Here is a 10,619-nt window from a genome sequence, read left to right as displayed (position 1 = left end):
CCTCAGACATTGCTTTATTTTCTACCCAGCTGTATTCATTTTCCATTTATTTAGATTCTCCAGGCTTCCCCCCTCCTTCGGCTTCTCTGATTAGGTTGTATTGGCTTCCATTTGTGTAGGGTGTGTTCAAGGAAGACTGTGTTGTAAGGGTTGCCAAGCACTTTTCAGGACTGTTTTCCACCTTTCTTGTCCACCTAAGCCACCTAACTCTCACCTATGACTCCAAGAAGCTGTAACATGCATAGCAGCTACATCCTGGTAAAATGTTTTGCCAGGCAGGCTAAAGCAAGTTGAGGGTGATTGAAGGAGTCTCAAACTCTTCAGTGAATAGTGGGGGGTGTCTACCAAAAGCATGTGAAGTCTTCCGAGAACCAACCAATCAACTATTAAAATCCTCAAAGGCAGGTACTATCTTTCTTTTCCATATTCATATTCATAGTACATTTTTCATATTCATATTCATAGTACATTGCCAGATGAGTAGTAAGAGTATAATAAATATCTATTGTCCAAGTAGCTAGGTGGCACAAAGGGTCAAGCACCAGACCTGGAGTCAGAAGGACCTGAGTTCAAATTTGACCTCAGACACTTAATACTTACTTAGCTGTGTGACTTTGAGCAAGTCACTTAATCCCATTGCTTTGCAAAAAAAACAAAACAAAATAAATACTTACTGTCTATTGATTCTGGTCTCCTTCTTAAGTAAATCCCCTCAACTTGGTTCTTGTGCTTTGTTACTGAAGAAGACCAAAATGACATCACTATGTTTGAAACAAATTACAGCATGTAGGCGTGTGGCTGATTAAAGCAATATGAACTTGGAATGTTCTACCACAGGTCAGGCACAATTAGTCCATGTGAACACCTGGGGTGAGTACTCTAAACTTACATTTGTCATGTTTCCTTTGAGCTGTTTCAATTCTGCCTTCCTCATGGAGTACAGCACCCTCACTGATGAGGGCACACTTGTGTCTTCCATGCTGTACAATCAATTCTAAAGTTCTTAAGAGAGACCTTCAGGTGTCCTGATATCGCTTCTTCTGATCCCCTTGTGAGTGCTTGTCCTGTGTGAGTTCTCCATAAAATAGTCTTTGGCATTCTAACAATGTGTCCAGCCCATCATAGTTGCACTCTTTATATGAAATGCTAGGCAATTTAGCTTGAGAAAGGTCTGGTCTAGTATCTTCTCCTGCCAGGTGATCTTAAGAATCTTCCTAAGACAATTGGAAGTGATTCAGTTTCCTGTCATGGCACTGGTAGACCGTCCAGGTTTCACAAGCATATATAGCAATGAGGTCAGCAGCTACATAGACCTTCAGTTTGGTAGTCAGTCTAATACTTCTTCTCTCCTACACTTTCGGAGTCTCCCAAATACTGAGCTAGCTGTGGCAATGTGTGTGTCAACCTCAGTGTCAATGTGTACCTTCTTGGAAAGGACACTGCCAAGGTAAGCAAACTTGTCCACAGTATTCAAAACTGTAATTTGCTGTAATCAGTGGCTCTATATATGGATGGTGTGGTGCTGGCTGATGGAACACAGTATTTTCTTGGTGTTAATTGTTAGAACAAAATTAGAATAAGCAACAGAGAATTGATCCATACTTTATTGCATCTCAGCTTCAGAGTTTGCATTGAGGGCACAATCATCTGCAAACTTTGGTCTTGGCTTATAACCTTTTCAAGTTGAAGAATTTGCCATCAGTATGGTAGCTGACCTTGAAATCATGTTCATCCTCAGTGGAGGTGTTTGATAACATGGCTGAAAACATCGTGCTAAAAAGTATGGCAGCAAGGATGCATCTTTGTTTCACTCCATTGGTGACTGGGCTATCTTGAGAGCATCGTCCACTATCTAGAACCCTGGGCTGTTCATGCTGTCATGAAATTGATGTATAATACTGATGAACTTCTCTGGGAAAACCAAAATTTTCCATAAATCCTCACAACTAACAGTATCAAAAGCCTTGCTCAGATCTACAAATGTTGTATGCAGACCTCTGTTCTGTTCCTCACATTTTTCCTGGGGTTGTCGGGCAGCAAATACCATATTGACTGTTCCTCTATCCTTTATCTATGACTGTCATCCAGGTGAATGATCAGCCTATTGAGAAGGACTCTGGCAAGAATCTTACCAGCAATGATTAAAAGAGAAATATCCCTGTTATTGTCAAGGACAATCCATTCAGCTTAGACAACCAACAAAAGGTATATGAGAAGGGAAGCTGAAAAATTCCATTAATTAGAGAGCAAGTATTTTTCTTTCTGTAATTTCTGAGAATATTCTACAATAATGGGCTCTGGAGTCAGAGGACCTGAGTTGGAATCCTGTCTCTGGCATTTATTAACTGTGTGACCTTGGGTAAGTTACTTCCTCATCTGCAAAATAAAGAACTTGGACTAGATTGACTTTTGCTATCCCTTTTGGCTATAGATCTAGGATCTCAGGATCCTAGACGTCTTTGAATCTGAGGAGAAAGAGAGCTAGGAGATAGGCTCATGGAGTGGGGAATTGCTAATGTGGAATCACAATGCATCTAGACTAGCACAAACCACACAACTCACATTCTGGTTTTATTATAATTAAAAGTCTCAGTCCTACAGAATTGATAAGAAAATTTACCTTCCTCTCCTGAGAATTGAAAACTACAGATTTAGACTGTGGTATGCTAGCTTGGGCTTTGCTCAAATGTTTGTCTTTGTTACAAGAAAGTTTAATATGGCGTGTGGTGGTTAAAAGCTGTGATATATAGACAAGAGGCAAAATAAAACTTTGAAAAAATAATTTTTAAAAACACATAAGTAAACTCCTTAACATCCTTAAAAAAGGATCAGAGCATAATTTAACCTTTTACCAATAAAAAATATACTTTAGATGGTGCAGCAAAGGGATGTCCTCAGGGACTTTTTAGCAATAAATGGCTTCAGGCTGCTCTCCTTTTAGAATCCTTGCCTTTTCTTAGTCTGGCATCTCCCTCATATCAAGTGTTACATCTTTCAGGTTCTCATCTTCTCTCTAGCAGTCTCACTATCCATTCTAATTTGTTACTTCCAACTTGATATAGACTCTGAACCAGATCATCAAATTTAAAATTATGCCTAAATAAGATTAAGCAGTTTCTTGTGTGTGAACCACAAAAGGTCACATAAGACACATCAGTTTGAGTGCATGAGCTTCATGAAAATTCTTAAATTATTAAAGGCTTTTTTGTCTTCCTTTTCTCTTTTTTGTTTTGGATAATTGAGGTATCTAGATTATCAACTTTTCAATAATTGAGTTCTTTCTGTCAATAGGTTTTTTATTTAATTCTTATTTATTTCATATTATATTGCTATGTTTTTGCAAATATATATATATAATATATATCCCTATATTTGTGTGTGTGTGTGTGTGTGTGTGTGTGTGTGTGTGTGTGTGTAGAGAGAGACAACTATCTTATGTCTCTCCATTAGATTCTGCATTCCTTGAGGACCTAATATATTAATTGTGTGCAATGAGTTCTAAGTAAATGTAGTTAGATAATTGATTGATGGGCATGTAGGTGGCACAGTGCATAGAGAGGATAGAGAGCTGGACCTAGAGTCAGGAAGACTTCTCTTCCAGATTCAGATACATACTAGCTGTGTGACCCTGAGCAAGTCACTCATGTTTCATCCCTCAGTTTCCTCATCTGCAAAGTGAACTAGAAGAAAATGGTAAATCACTCCAGTATCTTAGCCAAGAAAACTCCAAAAGGGATCACAAAGAGTCAAACAATCTGGAAAACCACTAAACAACAGACTAAAAAAAAGATGAATTTCAACTGGCAATAGCTGGAAGAACTCTTCTGAGGAGGTAGTGGAAAGGACATTGATGAGAGGCTTATCACATTCTATCACCTGGTTAGCTGTGTGTCTTTGACTAAGTCTGTTAACTTCTAAACTTCTCTTACATTATCTTTGAAATGAGGATACATTTTATTTCCACCTTTTACCCTGAAGTATTGTTGTGATGAGCAAATGAAGATAAATGTATGTAAAAAGCACTGAGTCCTTCTTAATTTCCAGGCCACCTTGTTCCTTACTCTTAGAAGTTGTTTTGTTTCACTTTGTTTTGTTGGTTTTAAAAAATTAAATAAAATCTGATCCTTAAACCATGACATTCACTTCCCACTTTCTCAACAATTATTTTATTGTATAGTGGTCAGATGAAAGTTATCAAAAAATTTTCCAGACAATAAAAAAGTAAAGAAACTAGCTAAGTAAGAACAATACTAGAGTTTAGAAATTGTGGCCAGATGCTGCTGAGATCTTACACAACCAAGAAGAGAAACAATAATCCCAAGTGAAAAGTTCAGGCTCCCTTCAAGCAACATTTGGATTCTGTGTCACCATCTTCTCCTCATTTCACCAAGCCCTGATGGAGAAAGGAACTCATCAATTACAGACAACCCAGATCCCACAGACATTTTCCAAAAAAGCTGTTGCCATTGTTTTTTCCAAACCACATATTCCCCAAACCAGCAAACTTTGCCTCAATAGAAAATGGGAAAACAAATCATCCAGTGAGTGGAAACCTGTACACATCAGGGACAAAAAGAAACTAATGGGATCCAATTTTCCTTACCAAGCAGTTATCTTGAAGTCCTGCTCTGCTCCAAGACCCACAACTAGAAGGGCCCAAACTCTCATCCTTTCAGTAACTCCTGGAGACGAACATCAACAGTCATTGGACCTCCCCAGCACATTCCTTCATGCTTTATACTCTTGGACATCACAGGCATCCTGCTTTTCTCTTTCTGTCCTCAATTGGAAAAGAATTAGATTCTCAAACTTTTCCATTCCTTGGCTCTCTTCCTTTCCCCCTTGTTCTCATTATGCTTTGAAGTCTGAAACAAAAAATGAGATCAAATCATACATTTCATAGGATCCTAAATTTAAAGATGGAAGGCTCCTCAGAGGCTATCTAGTCCAACAGCCTCATTTAACAGAAAGCTGAGGCCCACAAGAGAGAAGTGATTTGCCTGAGTTCACCCAGGTGGTAGATGACAAAACCAGAGTTAGACCCTTTGTCATGAAATACTGCATTCTTTCCATCCCATCCCATTGCTTCTATGTAGTTTAGAAAGGGGAGAATCATAGAAACAGGCCCAGAACAAGTGACTAAGGCCTCCGAGCTGAAATAAACAGAGAAAAATCTTAAATATAAATTTAACTGGTCTAGAGAGAACTCTCTAGAGTGTTAAATCTTTCTCAGAAGCTGTGCTTCTGGTTCAGTGGAGAGAGCAATGGATTTGGGCTTAGAGGTCCTGGGTTTGAATCCTAACTCAGTCACTTACTACAATTGCTCTGATTTGGGGCAAGTTGCTTTTCTCATCTGGTTTCTGTTAAAATAAGAGGAGTTAGGGGCAGCTAGGTGATGCAGTGAATAGACCACTGGTCCTGGAATCAGGGGGACCTGAGTTCAAAGCCAGCCTCAGACACTTAATAATTGCCTTAGCTCTGTGACCTTGGGCAAGTCTCAACCCCATTATCTTAAATAAATAAATAAATATTTTAATTGAAGGGAGTTAAACTAGATGGCCTTTTGTGGTACTTTCCAATTTTAAATCTGTTTTCCCAATGTCTTACCATTCCTCTGGTCCTGGAAAATCTCCACAAATCACTCTTCTCAGGAGTCTGTAATGATGTTGCTGCTAGGGCACAACTCAGAAATGATAGGTTTCCAGGAATTTCTGTATGTCCTTGCCAAGGAAGAAGCATTTTTACCCTCTTATGGATAATCAAAGTATTTTGGTTCTGAGCTCCATCCTTTCCATGGTGTCACATTCTCCAGGACCTCTGTGACCCAGAGGTCAGACCCCTACTTGATTAAAGGATTAAGAGCTATAAGGACACCAATAACTATCTCTCTACTCCCTGATATACATCCACATCAGTCCTACTCTTTGTCTGGTTAACTCTGGCTGTTCATTATACCCACAATACTTTTTCCATGTTCTTCACAAACTATCTCCAAGAACCTCTAGCACTTTCAAGGTTCATTAAAGAACCAGTTAAAGATAGTTGTATCCCCCAGTGCTGAGGGTAAAATATTTGAGGGTAGGACCATCTCACTTTTGTCTTCCTAGTCGAGTTCTTAGTAGGACTAAATGAATATTGCAGTAGAGCTTAATAAATGCCAGTTGGTTGGTTAATTTGTTGCCTATAGCACTCAACAAACATATCAGAGCAATTTGATTTTGTCACGAAGAGAAAATTACAGGAAGATAGTTTTGGCAGGAAAAGGCAAACCAAAGCAAAGACTCCAGCTGGTAGCTAGGTCATGCATGGGCCCTGGAGTTAGGAGGACCTGGGGTCAAAATTTACCTCAGACTTTTAATAATTATCTAGTTGTGTGGCCTTAGGCAAATCACTTAACTCCATTGTCTTGCAAAAACCAAAAGAAAAAAAAAACAAAGATTCCATTGCAAGGAAATGACACACACATTTGCAGATGAATGTGATATAAATTAAATAAGGAAAGGAAAAATTTTCCTTCTCTTTTCCTTTAACCTTTATAGGTCCCAGCCTTGATGGTGCCCAAGGTAAGAAATGATAATTTTTCAGGAATAATTTCTGCCTAGGTTTAAATTCCCTCTTTTCTGGCCCCAATTTTGCTCTTTTCACCATTGCAAATTGAAGAAATTAAGGTTGGCCACTGAAAAATCTTCTTCTGATCAGATAAAATTTTGACTATTTTGCTGAGTTGACTAAGTGGTGGTTTCTGCCTGCCTCCCTGTTAAGAGATTTCTTTTTTATATCTATCCTTCCTAGTCTTCTTCAACCTCTTCTTTCCAGAATGTTTCTCAACCATGGTGACCTCTGTATCTCACATTACTGGACAAGCTGCTAAACAAACTTTCCCTCCTCCTCTTTCCTCTGCTCCTCTATCTCACAACTGTTCTTGTTCTAACAGACCTGATTTCTTTTGAAAGTGAGGAACCTTGACAAACCCAAATACATCAGTTTCTGGGATAAGAACTCACTCACTATTTGATGAAAATTTTGGGGGAAAACTAAAAAATAGTATGGCAAAAACTAGTCATAGACCCACATCTCACATCCTATACAAAAATAAGGTCAAAATAGGTTACAGGATTTCGACATAAAGGGCGACACCATAGATAAATTAATAGACCAAGAAACAATCTATCAGCTCTATGAAAAGGGGATAAATTTATGACCAAACAAGAATTAGAGTATATTATAAAATTCAAAATGAATAATTTTGACTATATTAAATTAAAAAGGTTTTGCATTAATAAAACCAATGCTGCCAAAAATTAGAAGGAAAGCAGAAAGTTGGGAAACAATCTTCACAGCTAGGGGTTCTGATAAAGGTCTCATTTCTAAAATATAGAGAGAATTGCATCAAATTTATAAGGTTATAAGTCATTCCCCAATTGATAAATGGTCAAAGGATATAAATAGACAGTTTTCAAATGAAGAAATTAAATTATATATAATCATATGAAAAAGTGCTCCAAGTCATTACTGATTAGAGAAATGCAAATTAAAACAACAATGAGGTATCATCTCACACCTTTCAGATTTGGCCAAGATGAGAAAAAGGGAAAATGATCAGTGTTGGAGAGGTTGTGGGAGGATTGGGACATTGATGCATTGCTGATGGAGTTATGAATGAATCCAACCATTCTAGAGAGCGATATAGAACTATGCCCAAAAAAGCAATAAAAATGCCCATTCTTTTTGACCCAGTAATTCCAATTCTAGGCCTATATCTAGAAGAAATCAAAAAAATTAGGAAAGTTCTGCAAGTTCCAAAATATTCATAGCAGCTCTTTTTGTTGTGGCAAAGAATTGGAAATTGAGGGGATGCACATCAATTGGGGAATGGCTAAATGAGTTATAGTACATGAATGCTATGGAACATTATTGTTCTACACAAAACCATAAATGGTTGGACTCTAGAGATGCATGGAATGACTTACAGAATCTGATGCTGAGCAAAGGGAATACAATCAACAGAACAAAGTACACATTTACAACCACATTGTAACATGATCAACTTGATGGAAGCACCTCCTCTCAGCAGTCAGAAAGCTAGGACAACCTTTTTAGACTGGATATGGACAATGGTTATCCCAATTCAGAAGAAGAAAAGCAAAATAAAACAAAAAAAACAGCCCTTCAGAATCTGATGAATACTTTATAAAAACTATCTCTGATGTATCTCTTTCCTTTAATCTTAATTCCTCATACTGAAAATGACTAATCTGTAAACATGTGTATCAAAAATATATATGTACAATGCTAATCTGACTGTTTGCCACTGAGGGGAGGAGAGTGGGAAGAGAAGGTGAAAGGAAATTTTGTAATTTTAAAATATACATGTGCATATGAATGAAAAAAATAAATTAAAAAAAAAGTGAGGAACCTGTACATAGGGGACCTACTGAAAGTATGTATCATCCCTGAGAAAGATCTATTCTTGAAACTTTGTTAAAGATAAAATATCATCAACCCTTTAGTCCATCTGATCTCTCCACATGGAAAAGAGATGCTCCCAAATATGAAGAGGAACCTGTGGCTATTATAAACCTACTTTTAGGCCATGTTTAGGAGTATAACTCATCCTGGGGAGATGTTACTGATTTGATGGAAATCTCCCTAGAAAGAAATGCCATAGGGGCAGATAGGTGGCGCACAGGCCCTGCAATCAGGAGGACCTGAGTTCAAATCCAACCTCATGGCATTTCAGTTATAGACACTTGATGTGACTTAGGAGAAAGGAATCTGCCTACGGAGTCTGATTTAAGATAAGAATGGAACTGCAATATGAAGATGGAAAATCAAAATTGTCATCTTCAAGGAACTTACTGTTTGGGAAAAAGCAATATGTATGTAGATAATTGAGAAATTCATCTAGAGTCCTTGCCTATATTTTTTAAAAAACAATTTATTCAGCTATCCAGATCTGATAGCTAGGTAATCTAATGGATAGAGTGCTAGATTTAGAGTTGGGAAGGCCTGAGTTTGAATCTTGCTTTAGACAATTACTTGCTCTGTGACCTTGGAAAGTCATTTAACTATGCTGAGCCTTATTTGTAAAATAAAATAATAGAGGACTGAGTGAGAAAATATATATACTTTGCACACTTTAAAGTACTATGTAAATACTTGTTATTATTACCTTACAATCTGGCTAATAATTTCACCTCTGAACTAAAATTGCTCTCTCCAAGATGACTGATGTTTTCTTATTAGTAACAGTCTATTAAATTTATGTACATATGTATATATATATATATATTTCTTCTTGTCTTTCTAAATTGACTTGGTTAATTCAATAAAGGACAATATTAAATAAAGTATTATGAAAAAGAAACAATGAATGGACTACTAGATGAGGTAGGTTGATATAAAGGAAATAGGGACAAAGAGATGATAAATAGGTAGATAGATAGATGCCCACATAGATACAGAAATGTAGAGATTGATAGATATATCCAGAGATAATAGATTGCTCTCTATGTAGATGATATCATAGAATACTAGATAACTGACAGATAGATGGATGTAAGATAGATAGATTGATACTGTAGATAGATGATAGATGAGAGAAAGATAAAGAGATAATAGATAATAGATAACAATGCTTTTTAGGTAGCTATAGTTGCATAGGTAGCTAAATAGATGCTCATATAGAGAAATGAATGAGAGAGGCCAGATATCAGAATGCTCCTTAGATAGGTACAAATGGATGAATTGATCCATCAATAGATATTAACCAATAAACATTTTGGAAGCACCTGCAATGTGGAAGACACTGTGCTAAGCTCAGAGGATTAAAAAAAAGAGGCAAAAGTCAATTTCTGCTCTCCAGGAGCATGATCTAATGGAGAAGACAAATCTAATACAAACAAATCACTACAGAGCAATCTGCGTAGGAGGTAAATAGGAAATAATTCACAGAAAGAAGGTACTGCAATTAAGAGGGATTAGGTGAGATTTTATTTGGGGGGATAACTAAGGGGAGAGAAATGATAGAGCTAAGATCTATAAATAGATTGTTTGATAGGTGGATATGATAGATAATATATGTTGGATATGTAGAAATGATAACTCTAAAATAATAATAGATTGGTAGATAGGTGGATATGATAGATAATATATGAAGAAATGATAACTTCAAAATAATAATAGATAATAATAAAAGAGGTGGAGTAAGAAAAGGAGTCAACCAGGAAGGATGGGAATTCAGGGAAGCCTGGAGGGATTTGCATGAACTGATGCTGAGTGAGATGAGCAGAACCAGAAAAACACTGTAACAGTAACATGGGGGTGATGTTCAACCTTGATGGACGCGCTCATTCCATCAGTGCAACAATCAGGGACAATTTGGGGCTGTCTGCAAAGGAGAGTACCATCTGTAGCCAGAGAAAAAACTGTGGAGTGTGAACAAAGACCAAGGATTATTAACTTTAATTTAGGAAAAAAAACTGATATCTTATTGTTTGATCTTGCTATCTCTTATACTTTATGTTTATTTCTTCCTTAAGGATAGGATGTCTCTCATCACACTTAATTTGGATCAATGGAAAACATGGAAACAAAGTAAAGACTGACAGATTGCTTTC

Source organism: Macrotis lagotis, chromosome 1 (genome assembly GCF_037893015.1).
Source record: "Macrotis lagotis isolate mMagLag1 chromosome 1, bilby.v1.9.chrom.fasta, whole genome shotgun sequence".
Classification (NCBI taxonomy): domain Eukaryota; kingdom Metazoa; phylum Chordata; class Mammalia; order Peramelemorphia; family Peramelidae; genus Macrotis; species Macrotis lagotis.
The sequence above is the reverse complement of the archived record's forward strand: the minus strand, read 5'-3'. Positions refer to the sequence as shown.